The sequence below is a fragment of the Felis catus genome, chromosome A2 (genome assembly GCF_018350175.1).
Source record: "Felis catus isolate Fca126 chromosome A2, F.catus_Fca126_mat1.0, whole genome shotgun sequence".
Classification (NCBI taxonomy): domain Eukaryota; kingdom Metazoa; phylum Chordata; class Mammalia; order Carnivora; family Felidae; genus Felis; species Felis catus.
In genome coordinates this window covers 82341733-82361122 of record NC_058369.1, presented here as the reverse complement: position 1 = coordinate 82361122, position 19390 = coordinate 82341733, and the positions used below count along the sequence as shown (strand labels likewise).

Here is a 19390-nt window from a genome sequence, read left to right as displayed (position 1 = left end):
GCTGACTCAGTCAGTGCAGCATGCAACTCTTGATCTCAGGGTTTTAAGTTCGAGCCCCACATTGGGTGTAGAGATTATCTAAAAAATAAAATCTTAAAAAAAAATGTATTCTATTCTAATACATGATGTATCTACTGAAATAATGATCTGGAAGGCCAGGTTTAAATTTAGAACTCTCATATTTCTAGCATTCTCACACGCATCCCATTCTCTTCCCATTCCCAGCTTCTTCACTTACCACACCAGAAGAAACCTTGCATGTGTGCATTCAACATGTCCAAGCTTATGTCCACATCCTTCACTTCCTGCAAATAGTGATGTCTAATCAGCACAGCTCTGTCTGCCCCCTGATCTGGGCACACATGGTCCCCTGATCTCATGGACTCCTTTCACTTTGCAATTGGAGGAAGATCCTTCCAGGTAATTCAGTTTGCACTATTACTGTTATCAGCATTCAATTAACTGTTTTCTTTCCTGTGTAATCAACCATTCTCTTTCAACTAGATCATTCCTTATAATATTAGGAGAGAATTCCCATCACTGTCACCAATTCCTGTTGGCTTAATCTCTGCTGCCTTACTGAAACCATCCACTTTTCTCCATGCCCATTGTTGGTACCCTATTCAAAGTACTGCCCCCTCGCACCAGGATAACTACACTGACCTTTGTTGTGATTTCCCTATATTCTTGTTTTCTCAAATCTGTTCTCCATTCTACCCAGAATGCTCTTTTCAAAACCTAAATTTGGTAATGTCTCTTTCCTTGCTTCACACCTGCCAGTGGCTTCCATTGCTTTTAGGATCAAGAGCAAATCCTTAATGTGACCTACAAGACACATCATGATCTAGTACTTTCTTCTGTATCAAGGTAAAAGCTCTTTAGTTTCCAGAATGCACCATGCTATCTTTCAACCTAAGAATATCACATATGTTTCCACTGTGTGGAAAGCTTCTCTCCTTACCTGATGCTTCTGTGATCGTTTGGATAATGAGCATAATGGAGGCAGATATCATGAATACCTCCATTATTTCTAACCTGCATGACTTGATGGACAGTGGTACCGTTCACTGAGCTAGGAAACATTGGAAAAGGGACAAGTTTGGACTACTTCCTGACCTTGGACCTGATGAACATGAGATGCTGGTGAGAAATCACTTCCTTTGGATCTCAACTTAAGCCAATTCTCACTTGTTTAGAAAGCCTACCTTTTCTTCCCCATCAAGACTAGATTCCTTGTTTGTTCCTGTTCTTTTTATCCCCATTTCTTCTGCTTTTCGTTGTTGTTATCAACTCACTGATAATCTTTCCCACACCTTTTCATTCTCTCCTCTATAACAAGCTCTGTTGAAAACATACCCCATATACCCTGCTTCTCCATCTTGTTTGAAACCTTGAGGACACAGCCTGTACATTTGAAAGTTGTTTCTTCTCAGGGCGCCTGAGTGGCTCAGTCAGTTAAGTGTCTGACTCTTAATTTCAACTCAGGTCATGATCTCACATCAAGACTCCACACTGGTCTTGAGCCTGCTTAAGATTCTCTCTGTCCCTCTCACAGAATTTCAGGTTGTTAGTAGTCTTTCAAAGTCATGTCAAAATCCCTCCCTCCTATCAGATTTTTGTGGTATGGCTGTATCATCCTTCACTGACTTCCTGGTCATTTTGCCACACTTAATGAAGATTTTGATATTTTGCTTATGTTCATGCCCTGTACCCTTCAGCCAACATTTTAACTGACCTCAGTGTCCACACTAATGAGCCATCCAATATTCTTGCCTCCGTGTTTCTTCTAGGACTTGCATTTCCATTCTGTTTCAGTCACAACATAGTCCTTTCCTGATCCTTTTCATCACTCTTCCATCTCTGAAATCCTAAACTACAGTGTTTTAATATTCAGGTTCCTCATTCCTCTATACCATACCCTTCCCATGACCTCAGGAGTACTCCCAGACTCTAGATCTTTCTTTTTTACCTAATTATGATTGCCAAATAAAATATAGGACACCCAGTTAAATTTGGATTTCAGGTAAACAATGAATAAATTTTTAATATAAGTATCCCCCTACAGAATTTGGAAAGTATACTAAAAAGATAATCTTTTCTTAATTAAAAAAATTTTTTTTTAATGTTTATTTATTTTTGAGAGATGGAGTGCAAGGGGAGGGGCAGAGAGAGAGGGAGACACAGAATCTGAAGCAAGCTCCAGGCCCTGAGCTTTCCACACAGAGCCCAACACAGGGCTTAAGCTCATGAACCATGAGATCATGACCTGAGCTGAAGTCAGATGTTTAACCCACTGAGCCATCCGGGTGCCCCTAATTTTTTTTCTTAACGTTTATTTATTTTTGAGAGAGAGAGAGATACAGAGTACGAGCAGGGGAGGGTCGAAGAGAGAGGGAGACACAAAATCTGAAGCAGGCTCCAGGCTCCAAGCTGTCAGCACAGAGCCCAACACGGGACTCAAACCCACAAACTGTGTGATCATGAAATGAGCTGAAGTCAGATGCTTAACCGACTGAGCCACCCAGGCACCCCAAAAATATTCTTTGTTTATCTGAAATTCAAGCTTAACTAGATTCCCCTTTTTAATTTTCTCAGTAAATCTGGAAGTCCTATACTAATCCATCCTTTCTATACTTTCTTCACTCTCCAGCCTAGAGTCTATAGTATGTAATTGGTAGCAAACATTTACTAACACCTCGGTTCCTCACACTCTAATTCTCTTCCTCTCCATGCTGCTGGCAACGTCTATACCTGCTCTTCTGTAGCCGGCCTGAGCATTGTTCCCTCTTTTCCATTTAAGTGTTTGGCATATGTCCCTGCTCTTGATCTCACTTTGCACACTTCTTTGTGATAGTATGCATCACAGTGTCTTCTGATCGCTCACAAATGCTGACAGTTCCCAACTTCCCACCTGCCTTAACCTTGTATCTGATTACTGACTCTTACCCAGATGCCAAGCGGACATAGCCACCAGTGTGGCCACAAATACCTCTGAGTTCATACCACCCATTCCCATCCTCCCCTGTGTCATCTCCTACATTCCTTACCATTCAAGCTACAAACTTGGGAATCTTTGACTTTTTTCCCTCCTCCTCCACATTCAGTGGGTCACTGTCTCTAGCCAGTTCCTCTTCATTCTTGCTGCTGCTTCTTGCCTTCAGGCCTCAAGCCATCTTGGGTTTTGTCAATGATTTCCTTACGAACTGGTCTGTCTGCGTTCAGTCTTGCATCTTCTAAACTATGCTCGATGTTGCTACCAAATTGTATTTCTAAAATGTAAATCTGGAGGTGCCTAAGTGGCTCAGTTAATTAAATGTCCGACTCTTGATTTTGCCCCAGGTCATGATCTCATGGTTTGTGAGTTGGAACCCTGCGTTGGGCTCCATGCTGACAGTGCGGAGCCTGCTTGGGATTCTCTCCCTCCGTCTCTCTCTCTGCCCCTCCCCTGCTCATGCGCTCACTCTCTCGCGCGCGCTCTCTCTCTCTCTCTCTCAAGAATAAGTAAATTAAAAAAAAAAAAAGAAACCTTTAAAATGTAAACTCAATTATCCTTCAGTCTCTTCAGGAATTCTCTTTTGCATATGAAATAAAAGTCACTTTTTAGTGTAGATATGAGCCATTCTTGATATATAACCCCACCACTATCTTTCTAACTCTCTTACAGCTTCCCTCTCTTTCATCTATTCTGAATTATGTGTAATTGCTAAAAGAGTTGCACTCCCTGTCGCCATGTGCATTCTGTTTCCTCTGCCTGGAATACAGTAATAAAGCTCTGCTTGCCCTTTCAGATTTAGTTTAAATATCTCCCTTGGCGGTGCTTCCTGACTGGTCAGTGAGAATTGAGTATCCCTTTGTGCCATCATCATTCTACATAGGATCATTGGTCTCTGCTTTTAGCCTGTGAGCTCCTCTATGACAGAGATAATGCAGTATTTATATTTGTGTGCATAGTATCTGGGATGGTCAGTGCTCAATAAATGTATATTGAAAAGACCTGTGTAAAGTGCAGGTTTGTGATCTTTATGGTAAGATGGGAACCTGGGGCTACAAACTTGAATGCCAGATGGTCTTGGTACATTCAAAAATAATAAAAATAAGGCAAGCTGATGTTATCTAGTACGAAGTGGTGAGGACTGTGGAAAACTAAGAATACTTGCCTTATCTACAAGGTACATTTGCTTCTCAGCTCTAACTGATATTTCCGTATGGAAATGCAGTGGGCCTACTTGCTAGATATCTAGATTTTTTTAATGTGAAGTTTCCTAAGAAGCTGTGTGAGCCAAACAAAACTTATCAGGCGTGTAACCCAGTGTGACTTCTGATCTAGAAAAGAACAGCTTAGTTTGGGTAAGGTAGGTTTTGAGAGTTTCGTTTGTTAATGCACAACCCTACCTTTGTCAACTGCTGAAATAGATGCTAAGTAAATGCATTTGGCCCTTGAATGACATAAATGTCAACTACATGGGTCCACTTATACGTGGATTTTTTTCAATAACCATAGTACAGTGGTACAAATATTTTCCTTATTAGTAACATTTTTTCTAGCTTACTTTATTATAAGATTACGGTATATAATATAAACAACGTACCAAATATATATTAGTTTACTGGTATTGTTAAGGTTTCTAGTCAATAGTAGGCTGCTAGTAGTTAAGTTTTTGGGGAGTCAAGGTTGTATGTGGATTTTTGACTGCACAGGTAACAGTTAGGACCTCTAGTCCCCATATTGTTCAGGAGTCAACTTATACTCAGGTTTCCAGCCATAATGTTTGTTAGCAGAGCTTAGAGCTGCCTGCTGCACCTCTTAGAATCTGGTTTCTGTATACATGATGCCCTCCAGTATTCCTGAGCTGAACTATATTTTCACTGTGCCAGTACACTATCCTCTGGCCTTGTCCAGGTTCCTGACACCCTTGGCTGAAGGTCTTTGTGCTTTATAAAACCCCATATTAACCTTAAAGACATCTCTTCTACCAATCTGGCTTGGACATCTCAAAGCCCTGCTTCTACCACATTGACCTGCTCATCTTTATGTGTCTTTCTGACTTGAGTTATTGCTTGTAAAGAGTGGTTCTGTGCTTTAAGAAAGCCTGACCTTTTCAGCTACCATTTTGTCAGTTCTAATTTAGTCTACGTCTAGTACAGGGGCCAGCAAATTTGTTTTTAAAGAGTCCAGTAATAAATATTTTAGGCTTTGCAGACCACATGGTCTTTGTAGCAAATATTGTTTGTTGCACAAAAACAGCCATAGATAGCATGTAAATGAATGGGTGTGATTATGTTTCAGTAAAACTATATAAAATTAGGAAGCAGGCTAGATTTGACTGCAAGAGATAGTTTGCTGACTGTTGTTTTAGGATTTTGATTTCTACCTTTATACCATGTGAAAAGATGGTTGAAGATCGCTTGCCACACTCCACTCATGCTGCATTAGCCACACTAGCTTTCTCTCTTTTCCTTAATCATGCCCATTCCTATCTGAGACCCTTTGCCCAGGCTGTTTCCCCTGCCTGGAATGCTTCCTCCCTCCCACCCCCAACTCTCTATTCTTGCAGGTGTCCTAAAGGCTATCTTTGACCATTCAATTAAAGGTGGCTCTCTTTTCATTATTCTCTATCACAGTATTCTCTCTGTTTCAGAGCACCTGTCACAGTTTATAATTACTTTACAATTATTTCTTTACTTTTTATCATCTCCCTCGGTAAACAGTAAGCTCCATAGGACACAGATCATATCTTTTTTTTATTCACTCTGATTCACCTATGTATCCGTAGAATCTAACAAAATGCCTTGTATACATTAACCACTCAACAAATGTTTATTGGATATATCAGTATAGATAAATCAGTCAGTGAGTCAGTCTGAATTATGGTTTGCCAATATAATTGTTTTCACCAGAAAATGATAGAATAGTTCTATAGTAGTCTAAAGGTAAAACCACCAAAAAAAGTCAAAATTTTAGCTTTCTGATGAATCCAGTTATGTCCACATATGGGTTTCAGTCATAGTAATTGTTTCCTAATATATTTGTACATTCATGCACTGAAAATTCATACAACTAAAATGCCATTCTATATAACTTTTTTCCCAAAGGTACAGAACGGCTCCAGCTGAATAAGTAAAACAACACCAAGTTATAGCATGAGATTTTATGTGGCATTATATCTCCTACAGGGATGTTCAAGGCTATAAGAAAAGCACTGATTATAATTCTGTCCTTTAGGAAGAAAGGTATGTTTAGATAATAGATGAAGTAGTGACAGGAGTAAGAGGGTCAATTTTGATTCTTTGGTAGCTGTCTTCAGAATTATAGAGTTAAGCAACTCTAAATAAATTTCAAAAAGAACTCTATTAAATTAGAGCACAACATAGTATCTAAGGCTACTTAGTCTCTTTGTATGTATCTGAAAACCTTTTGTTGTACTAGTGGAGTAAAAAACCTTTAGATCAACATTGCAGCTATCCACACCTAACCTGTTAAAAGAACTATTGGACTTACCTTCAGAAAAGGAAACTTATGAAGCTGCATATATTACATTATTGCCCTTTCTATTGGCAAATAAGATTTCTATCAAGTTTGAAGTCCATGTATACATATATGGCAAGAACCCACTGACCCATAGATACATCATCAATTTCTTTGGTATACCGACACTGGGGTCTGTAATGATTATATAAATCCTTTCCCTCACCCTAATTGTAATCACTGAACTTACGAAGTAGAAAAGAAGCTATTTGAGATCCCAGGGTTGAAGCATACTGTATGTTGTAAATAGAAGTGTTTCATACAGAAATAAATAAGAGGCATTCAATTATTATGAGATACAAGAAAGAATTAAAGTACCCAAATAGCATTTATTAACCAAATAGTATCCAACATAAAATGTTTTTTAAAAAATAAAGGATCTAGGTGGGTGCCTGGGTGGCTCAGTTGGTTAAGTGTCTGACTTTGGATCAAGTCATGATCTCACGGTTCTTGGGTTCAAGCCCCATGTTGGGCTCTGTGCTGACGGCTGGAGCCTGCTTTGGATTCTTTGTCTCCCTATCTCGCTGCCCCGCTTGTGCACGCGCGCTCTCTTTCTCTCTCAAAAATAAACATTAATTTTTTTTTTTTTTATAAAAAATTAAAAGAAAGGATCTGGGGCACCTGGGTGGCTCAGTCAGTTAAGCATCCAACTTTGGCTCAGGTTATGATCTCACAGTTCGTGGGTGCAAGCCCTGCATCGGGCTCTGAGCTGACAGCTCAGGGCCTGGAGCCTGCTTTGGATTCTGTGTCTCCCTCTCTATCTGCCCCTCTTCTGCTTGCACGCTCTGTCTCTCTCTCTCAAAAAACAAACAAACAAACAAAATAACTAAATAAAAGATGGGGGCGCCCGGCTGGCTCAGTCAGTGGAACATGTGACTCTTGATCTTAGAGTTGTAAGTTCAAGCCCCACTTTGGGTATAGAGATTGCTTAAAAAACAAATAAATAAATAATTTAAAAAATAAAGGATGAATTTGGGACACTGGAAGAGGATTATCTGTTAAATTCAGCAGCCACTTTCAGTTCAGTTGGCTATCTCCAAAACTTTTCGGATTTATCATGCAGCTCCTTCTCACAATATTTTACAGGTTCCTCTTCTTCTCAAGCATTAAATAGTAGAGGCGCTGAAATTTCAATGCAAGGATACTTTTTTCCCTTTCACGTTATTTTTCCTGGCCAATCTCAAACATGCCATAACTTTAATAAATTAGTTTTATAGTTTTAGCTCCCCAATGGACATCTCTAGACCTGACTGTTCCTGTGTGTTTATGACCTATCTAATCAGCATCTTCCATGGATATGTCAAAAACACCTCAAACTCAACATTTCTGTGGCAGAGATGGCTAGTATTTGTTTGCCCCCTTCTTCCTTACTACCGGAACCTTTATTTCATTTAGTTTGCAATGTGCCTAGGTTAACAAGAAAAAATAACCTTCCCAACCTCCCTTCCTCTTGGAGATGGCAATAATATGGTGGATGTCTTTGGGTGAGGTTTTCAGGAAGGCCTTTTAAGGGTGGGAAGAGACATTTAGCCTATTTTCCCTTTCCCCTTTCTCTCCTGCCTGGAACTTGGATAAAGGAAAAAAAAAAAAAAAAGGGCAGTAAATGGTCAAGATTGAAAGCTTCCAATCCATATATTTTTTTATTCAACATTTTAGATGAGTTGAATTCTCACCTCTTAACCAGTAATATCATTTTCCAACAAATAGAAGCCAACCACTTGCTCAACCACAATCTTCTTTCCAGTTTGAGTATGCACTCAAGTTCAGCAGAAAGAGAGCAAAGTAGAGGAAAGTGAAGTTGAAAAGTGTAAGTGAGGGAGTAGCCCACTGTTTAAAGGCTTCATTGAAGAGCCAGAAGGAACCACAAAGCAGAAAGAAGGTATAAAGAGTAAAAGGGGCCAATAAAGTAAATAGAAACCATCTATAAATATGTCTCTTCTGGAGTTAATTTTGCTGCCAGAATTTTAATATGGGAGGACATCAGATCATTTTAGAAAAGGATAGGAAGCCTATAAAATGTATGACGGGAACCTTATTCAATGTTGTAAAGCTCTTAAAAGCATGTTTTGTCGTTCCACTCAATTCTCTGGGAAGAAGGAACTATTTTAGTTGATGACTGGTGGGTAGAGGGTAAAATATAACCATGAAACCTAGGTATGGCAAAGAGGTGTAAAGAAAAATGATAAACTCATAGAATATCTGGATTGAAAAACCAATCCTATACCCAGTTTGTGAATTTTCTTTACTACATACCCTTTCCTTTCTTTTCAAACAGGAAAACTTCACCTCCAGAATAATTGTTCTCTGCTTTGTAGCTTTAGCCACACTATCTGACCATTACTATGGGTAGAAGGATAATATTTACTGAGTGCCTCATATAAGCCTCATATTTGTGGACATTTCACTTTATCCCGTGTTTTCAAAAAAGTTTTCCAAGGCAATTTTCAAAACTGAGCTCGAATGGCACATTCATTCTGACTCTAAAGCAGTTTTCTTTCTAATGTGTCCTGTCTTGCAGGGGAGAGCAGAACTTTAAAGCATCAAAAAAAATTGTTTTTAATTTTATTTATTTTGAGGGGCAGGGGGTGGGGAAAGAGGATCCAAAGCAGCCTCTGTCCTGACAGCAAAGAGCCCCATGAATTCAGGAACTGTGAGATAATGACTTGACCGAAGTCGGCCACCTAACTGACTGAGCCACCTACGTGCCCCTAAAGCATCAGATTTAAATTCAAACATTTACCAGACCTTTTTAGAAGTTTCAGTTAATTAAGTTGCTATATTCTGAAAATGGGCATTCAAAAAAGGTACCATGTTTCTTAGGGTACTGGTGCTTTTTTATCTCCCAGAAAAGAATAGGCCAGCATTACTACTCGGGGAAGGAGTGAGAGTGGGAGAGAGTAGGAAAGACCAACAGACCTATAGAAACAGTGGCCTCAGCTTTTATTTTATTTTATTTTATTTTATTTTATTTTATTTTATTTATTTTCTAATGTTTATTTTTGAGAGAGAGACACACAGACACAGACACACACACACACACACACACACACACACACACACACACACAGAGCATGAGCAGGGGATGAGTCAGAGAGAGAAGGAGACACAGAATCTGAAGCAGTCTCCAGGCTCCGAACTGTCAGCACAGAGCCTGACATGGGTCTCGAACTCACAAACCATGAGCTCATGACCTGATCTGAAGTCAGATGCCTAACTGACTGAGCCACCCAGGCGCCCCTGACTCCAGCTTTTAGAGAAAATTTATAATTCAGTTGCCCAGAGAAAGTCTGGGTAACCTGAACATCGTGAAGCAAGTCTAACAGATTCCAAGGGGCAAGGGGGATGACCCACAGTTAGAAGACAACAGTTTTGTGCAAACACTGCTCCTAGAACCAGGGAATTCCGAAGCTATGACTGTCCCAAAGTTATCATTTCATTATTTCAGTTTTACAGATTTCACTTTGAAAAGCTTTTTTGTATAATTTGTACAGAGCCATGAAGTAACATGTATCTTGCCTTAGATTCAAGTGCTGGCTCTTGATTCTCATCAGATGAATAACTATTTCTATACCATTTGATTCAAAAATAGATGTATAATTAAACAGCTATACTAAAGAACCATCAAATAAATAGCCACTTTTTAAGTTAACTTTTAAATCTAACTCAAGCTGTATTGTAATTCCTATTCTTTTTTTTTTTTTTTTAAGAACTTATTTTTAAGTAATCTCCGCACCCAACATTGGACTCAAACTCATAACACTTACATCAAGTCTCCCACTCCACTGACTGAACCGGTCAGACACCCCTGTAATTCCTATTCTTAGGATTTTATTGTTGGTCTTTTCTCTATATTCGATTTTAATGCCTAAAAAATACTAAGTTCTACACTATTGTCACTGGGAGTTTTAACACCTATTAGTGAAGAGGATGGAAAAAAAAAGGTACAAATCTGGTACCTGGAAACCTTGAATACCAAGGCACAAAGCCTCGGGTCAAAGTTTGCCATATCCATCCTTGTCAACAGAGATGGACGAGTCCAATGGCCAAAGTGGATAAAGTTTCTTTTTGTAAAGTTATTGTAACTTGGGTGGAATTTGTCTTGAAGTCTTAATCTTGCCATTTGAGTTCACAAATACTAGCAGTGTGCCTGGCTCATCACCTTGATACAGGTCACAAGTGTGGGGAGTAAAGATGTTGAGTCTCTTCTTCTTCACCGTGAACTGTCAGCACATAGGCATAGCTATTAGAGGCACAAAAGGTCTAAATACCAAGGGAAGTGCTTCAATGATTATCATAGGAAAATAAGCCTAAAGTAATGCAGCATCAATATAACTACAGGTATACAGTCATAATGTGTAGTGCTTATAAATCAATAAATAACTTAGTTTGGGGATTAAATACTATTTCTGATACTCCAGGTAGAGGCATTAAACAGAAAAATATAAATACATTAGTGGCAAATGATACAGATTTTTTAAAGATGCGGAGGACATCATTATTTTTATTTCTATTGGGATACTAATAATGCCAATTACCGCTGTATAGATAATTGAAAATACAAATCATATTTATCTCAACTCACATTAACTCTTCTGCCTCCCAGGATAATCTCTCATGTTTATGATGAGAGATTTTAGTAATTAAAAACTTTTTTTCTAAGTTTTTTAACATTTATTTTTGAGAGACAGAGATAGAGCACAAGCAGGGGAGGAGCAGAGAGAGAGAGGGAGACACCGAATCCAAAGCAGGCTCCAGCCACCAAGCTGTCAGCACAGAGCCTGATGCAAGGCTTGAACTCATGGACCCCAAGATCATGACCTGAGCTGCAGTTGGCCGTTTAACCAACTGAGCCACCCAGGCATCCCCAAAATTTTTTTTGCTATTCAGTGATGTTATTACTTTCTACAGTTTCTTTATTCCTTGATATACTACGACTTATGCTAGAGGTGCTTGCTTTTCTTACTACCTATTATGAATTCCCCTTTTCAGTTTGTTTTCAACTAATTATTAGATAGCCTGCTTCTTATTGTCCATATGCATTAAGTAGTTAGCAGGTACTTATTTTTTTCTGTTTTTGTTTAAGTAATCTCTATACCCAACATGAGGCTCAAACTCACAACCCCAAGATCAAGAGTCACCAGGTGCCCCAAGTTAGCAAATACTTACTAAACATCCACTTGGTACCCAACAGTAGGCTAAGTTCTGGGAATATAGCAGTAGACAAGGCAGACATGGTCCCTGTCCTCATGGAGCAAACCTTACTATCTAGTCACAGGATCTGTTTCCAATAAGCCTTTCGTTGATGCTTCATTATTCAAGACTCTTCTCTCATTTCTTACTCATTTATTCATACAACAAACAGTAGTGAGTATCTGTATGGACCCAGGACACCATGACGATATAATTGAGAAAACAGACATAACCTAAATTATAGCACTGTCGTTAAAGTAATGCAGTGGTAGCATGAAATATATACATTGAAAATAGAAAAGGCAGATCAACAGCTCTGGATGGAAAAGAGAATATTCAAGCAGAATTAAAGATTAGTAAGCAAAGAAGATGGAGAAGGACTCTTGAGGCTGAGGAACGAGCATTTGGAAAAAGATAAGGAATGACATGTTCAATATGCTATTCTCTGTAAGAACTTCATTGTAGTTAAGTATAAAGGACACAAAGTGCCATAAAAGGAGAGGAGTCTCTCAAATGGGCTAGAGCCAGATTGTGAAAGGTTTTGCTCACGACTGCCTTGGCATGTTGGAGTCATTGAACACATCTTATTAATTTAAGGGCTTAAATGAGGAAGAGTGAAAAATGTTCATGTAACGGTGTTTCACTTCCTTCTAATTGCTCATGGGGTTCACCAGGTGCTTCTTCCTGACTTTAACTGAATAGTTCTGCTTGCCATACAAGACTCGTTTGCATTTTAACTCTCATGTAATACTTAAACACTTGCAGTTATCACAGCTTTCTCACAAACCAAGTAATAATAGGCACAATTTGAAATTTGAAATTAGATTTACTTTTGTTCTTACTAATAAATTGTTTGAATTTAAAATGATATATTCATTTCACACAACTAATCTCTTCATTTAGCATACAAATACTTTGAAAGTAAAATCATTAAATATTTTGATGTTGGTTATAAAACAATACTCAGGTAGCTTCTTCCTGCTATTTCTCTATTTTTTTTTTAAGTTAAAAGTCTATTTTGAAGAGATTTTTGCCACACATATAAATGCCAAAGCAGGGAAAAATGGTTTAAAATACCGTTAAACTAGGGGCGCCTGGGTGGCTCCGTCAGTTAAGCAACTGACTTCTGCTCAGGTCATGATCTCGCAGTTCATGGGTTCGTGCCCCGTGTCAGGCTCTATGCTGACAGCTCAGAGCCTGGACCCTGCTTCAGATTTTGTGTCTCCCTCTCTCTCTGCCCCTCCCCCTCCTCATGCTCTGTCTCTCTTGTCTCTCAAAAATAAATACACGTTTAAAAGAAATTTTTTTAAAAAAATAAAATACTGTTAAAGTAAATAAAGGCAATGAAGCTTAAACCAATCGTTATTCTTATGGGAGGCACCAAGTCAATACTTATCCCATTCTTGAGAAGAAATATCTGAGTGCAGGGTGTTTGTGGTTTTAAAGTAAGTCTTTCCTTAAGTTCAGGAAACATATATTAAGTACTTACTCTATGCCAAACTTCATTTTAGTCACTAAAAATATAAAAATGAGTAAAACATGCTTCCTGCTCTCAATGGACTTGTCATCTACTGAAATGTTAAGTTGAACCATATGAAATTGCTTTTTTTAGGTCAAAAATGGTCAAATACCAGTTCAGCCTAACATGTATATGTAAACAGATTTTCCATGATAGAGATAGGAACGAGGTACTACACACACTGAGAAAGTGCTTCATGCTGCCTAGAGCATTCAGTGAAAGCTTCCCAAAGGAGATGACATTTGAGCTGAGTTTTAGAAAATGATTGGGAGTTCACTGTGTGTTTACAGGAAGCGAAGAGAATGAGGGCATTCCAGAAATAGGAAACAGCATGTGCAGAGTTGTTGAAGCGAGAATGAGCCTAGCGCATGTGGGAAATTGCACATAGTTCAGACTGGTTGCAATGCCAGATATGTTGGGGGTGACAGGAGACGAGGCAGGTGAAGTAAGCAGAGGGCAGATGGTGGAAGGTTGGATGTTTTAAGCCAAAGAGCTTGATTTTATCCTTGAAATTGGTGAGATGTCTGTAATCTAGGGAGTGTGCAAGGCAATCTGTCAGGAGTCAGAAAGAAAATGTTACTAGTTATATGTATATATTTTTAAGTTTACTTATTTATTTTGAGAGAAACAGAAACAGCACAAGCAGGGGAGGGCAGAGAGAGGGAGAGAGAGAGAAGCCCAAGCAGGCTCCATCATGCCAGCACAGAGCCCAACATGGGGCGTGAACTCCTGAAACCGTGAGATTGTGACCTGAACCAAAACCAAGAGTCAGACACACAACCAGCTGAGCCACCCAGGTGCCTCTACTTCATGTATATTTACCTTTGCCTTATCTTTTTCAAATTTCCAATTAAATAGGGGTTATAGGGGGTGCCTGGGTGACTCGGTTGATTAGGCATCTGACTCTCAGTTTCAGCTCAAGTCATGATCTCAGTTCGTGAGTTTAAGGCCCACATCAGGCTCTGTGCTGACAGCATGGAGCCTTTTTGTGATTTTCTCTCTCTCTCCCTCTCTCTCTGCCCCTCCACTGCTCTCTCTCTCTCAAAATAGTAAATAAACTTAAAAAATAGGGGTTATAATGTATATAATTCTTAATGCAGTACTGGATGTGAATAGTGTATAAATAAATGTACATGTATTATGGTGTGTTACAGATTGAATTGTGTTCCCCAAAATTCATGTTGAAGTTCTAACCCCTAGTATCTCAGAATATGACTTTGTTTGGAAATAGGGTACTTGCAAATGTAATTAGTTAAGATCACACCAGAGAAGTGTGGGCCTCTAATCCAGTATAACTGGTGTCCTTATAAAATAGATCACGCCACATGAAGATGGAGGCAGATGTTGGACTGATGCTTCTACAAGCCAGAGAACTCCAAGGTGGCCAGCATATCATCAGAAGCTATGGGAGAGGCATGAAACAGATCTTTCCCTCACTGCCCTCAGAAGGAACAGGTGGTGCTGACACCTTGATCTCAGATTCTAGCCTCCAAAACTGTGAGACAATTTTCTCTTGTTTAAGCCATCTAGTTTATGGTACTTTGTTATGGTGGCCTTTGAAACTAATACATGGTGCATGGTCGAAAAGTTTGGAGACCCCAGTTAGAGAATGAGAGCCATGGAAGAATTGGTATATGTTTAAGAGTCCAAACTATATATGTCCTGTCTTTATTCATTTTCCATATTTAATAACTTATTTTAGGGCACCTAGGTGGCTCAGTTGGTTAAGCATCTGACTTCATTCATGTCATCATCTCACAGCTCATGAGTTTGAGCCCTGCATTAGACTCTGTGCTGACAGCTCAAAGCCTGGAGCCTGCTTCTGATTCTGTATCTCCGTCTCTCTCTGCCCCTTTCCCCGCTCAAGTTGTGTGTCTCTCTCTCAAAAATAAATAAACATTAAAAAAAAAACTCTAAAAAGTAAATAACTAAATTGAACAGATTTCTTAGCTTATCAGTACTTCTATTAAAGGCACTATAGTAGAAAACAATGTGTTCATCTTTGTGTTTGGTGTAGTTTATGTTAAAGGAAGGAGGAATTAGGAAATACTTGACTTAGTATACTTTAGTTCAAAACAGGGCCAGTTTTAGGGAAAAGATTTATATTTAAGAACCCCATTAGGCAGAAGTGGAGCCAAAATCAGAAATAGGGTCCTACCAACAGAGGTCATACCTGTGAACAGTCTGAGAGTTTATCATCAGTGCTGAGAGGACTGTAGGCAAAGCATATATTATTCTAGCTGTGTAATTTTCAAGTGCTAAAGACAACCTGTCCTTTTTATACAAGTTCTACATTAGTCATGTGTGTGAGATTCCAAAATAGTATTATTGAGACAGTTTTCAAGGACAGGGGTAACACCTTAAACTCAGATGTATCTCTTTATAACCTGTGTGTGGGTCAGCAAAATCTGGAAGTCAGCAGTACATTAATTAAATAGCTTATTATTTAATAGTAACTAATCTATTAATATAAAACCCAGGTTAGTAGATATTAATATATTAGCTAATTATTATGTTTCTATAGTAATACCAAATGTATTTACACATTAATGAATTTAACATATATATAAATATTTTGTTATTTTAGGTCTTTGTTGGCCATGGGATATTTGATCATTTTTGGCCTTATTTATGCAAGTCAGTGAAAACATTTTGAAGTCCTACTTTTTAAAAAATTCAAGTGTATTTATAATAGCTGTGCCATCCTTTAGACTTTTTAAAGTAATAGAATCATTTCTTCAAGTAAACTCTTGTGTGGAAGCCCAGTATGCTCATAACTGCATTAGCAGTGTACCCATTGTAGAGGACTGGCCATTTATAGGAATATATCCTCATGTTTTAAATCTTGTTTCTTATATCTAGTCTGGAAATTCTGTACTTTGTGGATATATTTTCTGTATTCACTATAATTTGTTAACAGAATGAAAAAGAAATTATATAGAAGAGGATAATAAATATGCTACTGACCTACGATCATAGAACCTGTGCTTGGAGTTGCTATCCAGTAGTGGAACTAGATTTGTAAGAATGCATCCATCATCTCTAGTTTGGACCCCTTTGTAACCAGCACTGCAGTCTGTGACCTATAGCTACTTGGTCCAGAATATAATGTCTACTATCCCTAGAAACACATTTCTCATTAAGGAACTTCCTTTTTGTGCTTCCACTACTGTTCTTTTAACAGTTTCTGTTTTTGCTCTATTCAGCTACACCTTTGCCACCTTTGGACTCAAAAACCTGTTTGTCCAGTTCAATGAATGTTTTGTTTTTTTTTTTTCTCTCTCTCTCTCATTCATGACTTATATTGTAAGCTCATAAATATTTGGAACTGTATATACTTTTTGTATGTTTAGATTGTTATAAAAACTGGCACCATATGGAGAAGTTGGGCATTAGCAGTGGAGTCTTTCAGAATTAAGAGTTTTTGCCTTCATGGTATTTATCACATGGCTATTTTTAAAGAACAAAATAAGTCAGGTAGCCAATCTGACTGCCAGTAAATTGCAATTCAGACTTTTCCACTTTTGTCTAAAATGTACATATAAAAAGGTAGAAACGGGGTATAATTTGATCATTAGTGAATCTTTTCAATAAAAATATACCCAGAGTCTTTATTCTTTTTTTGTTGTTGTTATTGAAGTATAATCAACATACAGTGTTACATTAGTCTCAGGTATACACTATGATTCCACAGTTCTATACATTACAGCCCAGAGTCTTATATCAAATAATGTTTATTGAGACCCTACCATGTGCTCATTGTGCTAAGCCTTGGGAGGTGGACAGCAAGAAGTCAGATTCAGTATACAGTGGCAAATTAAATGAACATGATCCTGGCCTCATGGCATAGATATATTACAAATACACATATATACACACACACAAAAATATACTAATATAATAAGTATAATATAATACTCTGATACAAGTTCTGAAGGAAATAAACAGAGTTCTTCAGTGGGAGTAAAAGAAGTTACTTTAAATAAAACAGTCAAAACAGGAATGTGAAGTGAAAAGAAAGCATTCTAAGCAGAAAATAGCTTGTGCAAAGGCCTTGAGGCCCACTAAAGTACTGGGATTATTCAAGGAACAAGACCTTAAGTTCCATGAGGAAAAGATTTTTTTCTTTTGTCTAAAACAACATATGTTATGTAACAATCACTAAAGAAATATTTGTGTACAACTGAATGACTATCTGTGTACCTAGGATTTAGTGAGTACAAGTTGAGGTTGAAGAGGTAGGCAAAGATCAGCTATGCCAAGCCTTGTTAAAAATTGAGGGACCTAATTCACATTTTATAAAGGTCACTCACAACTGTGAGAGGAACTGTTTGGTAGAAGAAGGGAGACCCAGGTTCATGATGCAGTGGAGGTAGAGACAGTGGACCAAAGAAATCAGTAAACAACTATGTTAGAGCCAAGGTCAATGGGTTTAACTTCCTGCCTACTTCAGCAGCTTAGCAAAGTGATTGTGTCCAATATAGATCTTTATACCCCTGGAACTCCCATAGCCCTTCAACCCCCAGACCAAGCCTGGAAAGAAATTAACCTTTAGCTGAGAATTTAATCAAGCCCTTAAAGAAAGTAATTTCAGAGTTTCTCCTGAGTCTTTGTGTAATTAAGGGAATGACCATCTTAAATGAAGTCACAAGGACGATCAAGAATATAGATTATTTTATAACTGCCTTGGTTTATGCCCGATGAGTATTTCTTTTGAAGAGATTTTACCACACATACAGAAGCAAAAGCAAGGTACAATCATTTTTGGAGTAGTGCTAAGCTAGGGGCCCCTGGGTGTCTCAGTCGGTTAAGTGTCTGACTCTTGGTTTTGGGTCAGGTCATGATCTCACCATTTGTGATTTCGAGCCCCACATTGGGCTCTGCGCTGAACGTGCAGAGTCTGCTTAGAGTTTCTCTCCCCCTCCCTTTCTCTCCCTCTCAAAAAATAAATAAACATAAGAAAGTTTAAAAAATAGTGCTAAACTAATGGTTATTCTTAGAAAAGGCTTGCCTCTCTCACACTTCCTGTGGCAATGTTGCAAGGAAATAGTTGTTTTCATGGAGACTCTACCTGTTGTTCTAGTCAGTGGCCAATAGAATTGAGCCTAGGGACTGGCAGAGAAGTGTCTGGGATGCTAAGGAGCAATTGCTTGGTGGGTAGCTTAGAAGGACATTAAGACAAAGCCTCTTTTCCCCCAACATATACTAAAAATAACCTTGACCAGAGCTGTGAGGCTGACAGTTGTTTTATAACATTGATTAGCACATAGGTTCTCAGTGAATCAGGATTTGCTACCTCACAGGGTTAAGTAGCCTGTTTCACTTCTGTATTGATCTAGTCATTAGAGTTACTTCTTTCATTGAGCCAAGGCTTTTCCACCTTTATTCCCACCTGTTGTATGTAGTTTTACTCTCTCGATCTCTAGCAAATAAGGCTGATCACTTTTGTTGGAATTTTAAGATTTAATTTATTTTGGAATGGCTGCCTGGGCTACTTTTAATCCTCTAGTATATTACAAGAGAAAATGAATCAGTGGCAAGAATTAAACTTACAAGATGCAGAGGACAAAGTGCCGCCTGTGAAGGTAAATTTTGTCTTAAGATTTGCCAGTCCCTGCAGCCCTTTTAATGAGGCAACTCAGTCTACATCTGTCTAGCCAAAATAAGTAAAAAACAGATCATTGCCCTATTCCCTTCTCCTCCTCCATTCCTAAGCCACATACATAACTGGTAGAAAATTACCAAGATCCCCCATTGAGTTGTAAGGTACCATCCTTCTACAGCCTTGACTTTGGCTGTCCCTTTCGCTGCACTCTCCCTCTGTGTATTCTATTCAGTCTCCTGCCCTCCTTCTTCAGCAGCTATTCCTCCACCCGTTTTGCCTCTTCCAGAAATGTAACCTTTGTGCCATACTCGTCATCTTGTAGTTTAACCCCTTTTTAAGAAAAAAGTTCCTTTATCCTCATTGTATCTGGGCCTCTTGGAGAAGAGAGAAATACACACTGTCCATCAGCCAGTTTGTACCAGAAACAGTAATACAACATGTATAGTCAACTGTACAAACATATTAAGTTTGGAAAACAGGGAAAAGTAAACATCTATAATCATACCATACTAACACAAATCCATTCATCTGTTTATTTATACGCTTATTC

General features: G+C 38.5%; 1 long non-coding RNA gene across 3 annotated transcripts in view; it reads left to right on the top strand.

The window, feature by feature from the left end:
* The window catches only part of LOC102900101, a 37207-nt gene that overhangs the window by 2325 nt on the left and 15492 nt on the right, over nt 1-19390 (top strand). Inside the window, exons 2-4 of one of the 3 annotated variants that reach the window (XR_006594158.1) lie at nt 226-420; nt 6094-6231; nt 14551-15023. This is a non-coding gene — a long non-coding RNA (uncharacterized LOC102900101). Of the gene's footprint in view, nt 1-225; nt 421-6093; nt 6232-14550; nt 15024-19390 lie in introns of those variants that run through there. The other 2 variants (XR_439774.5, XR_439773.4) reach the window with 2 other exon arrangements.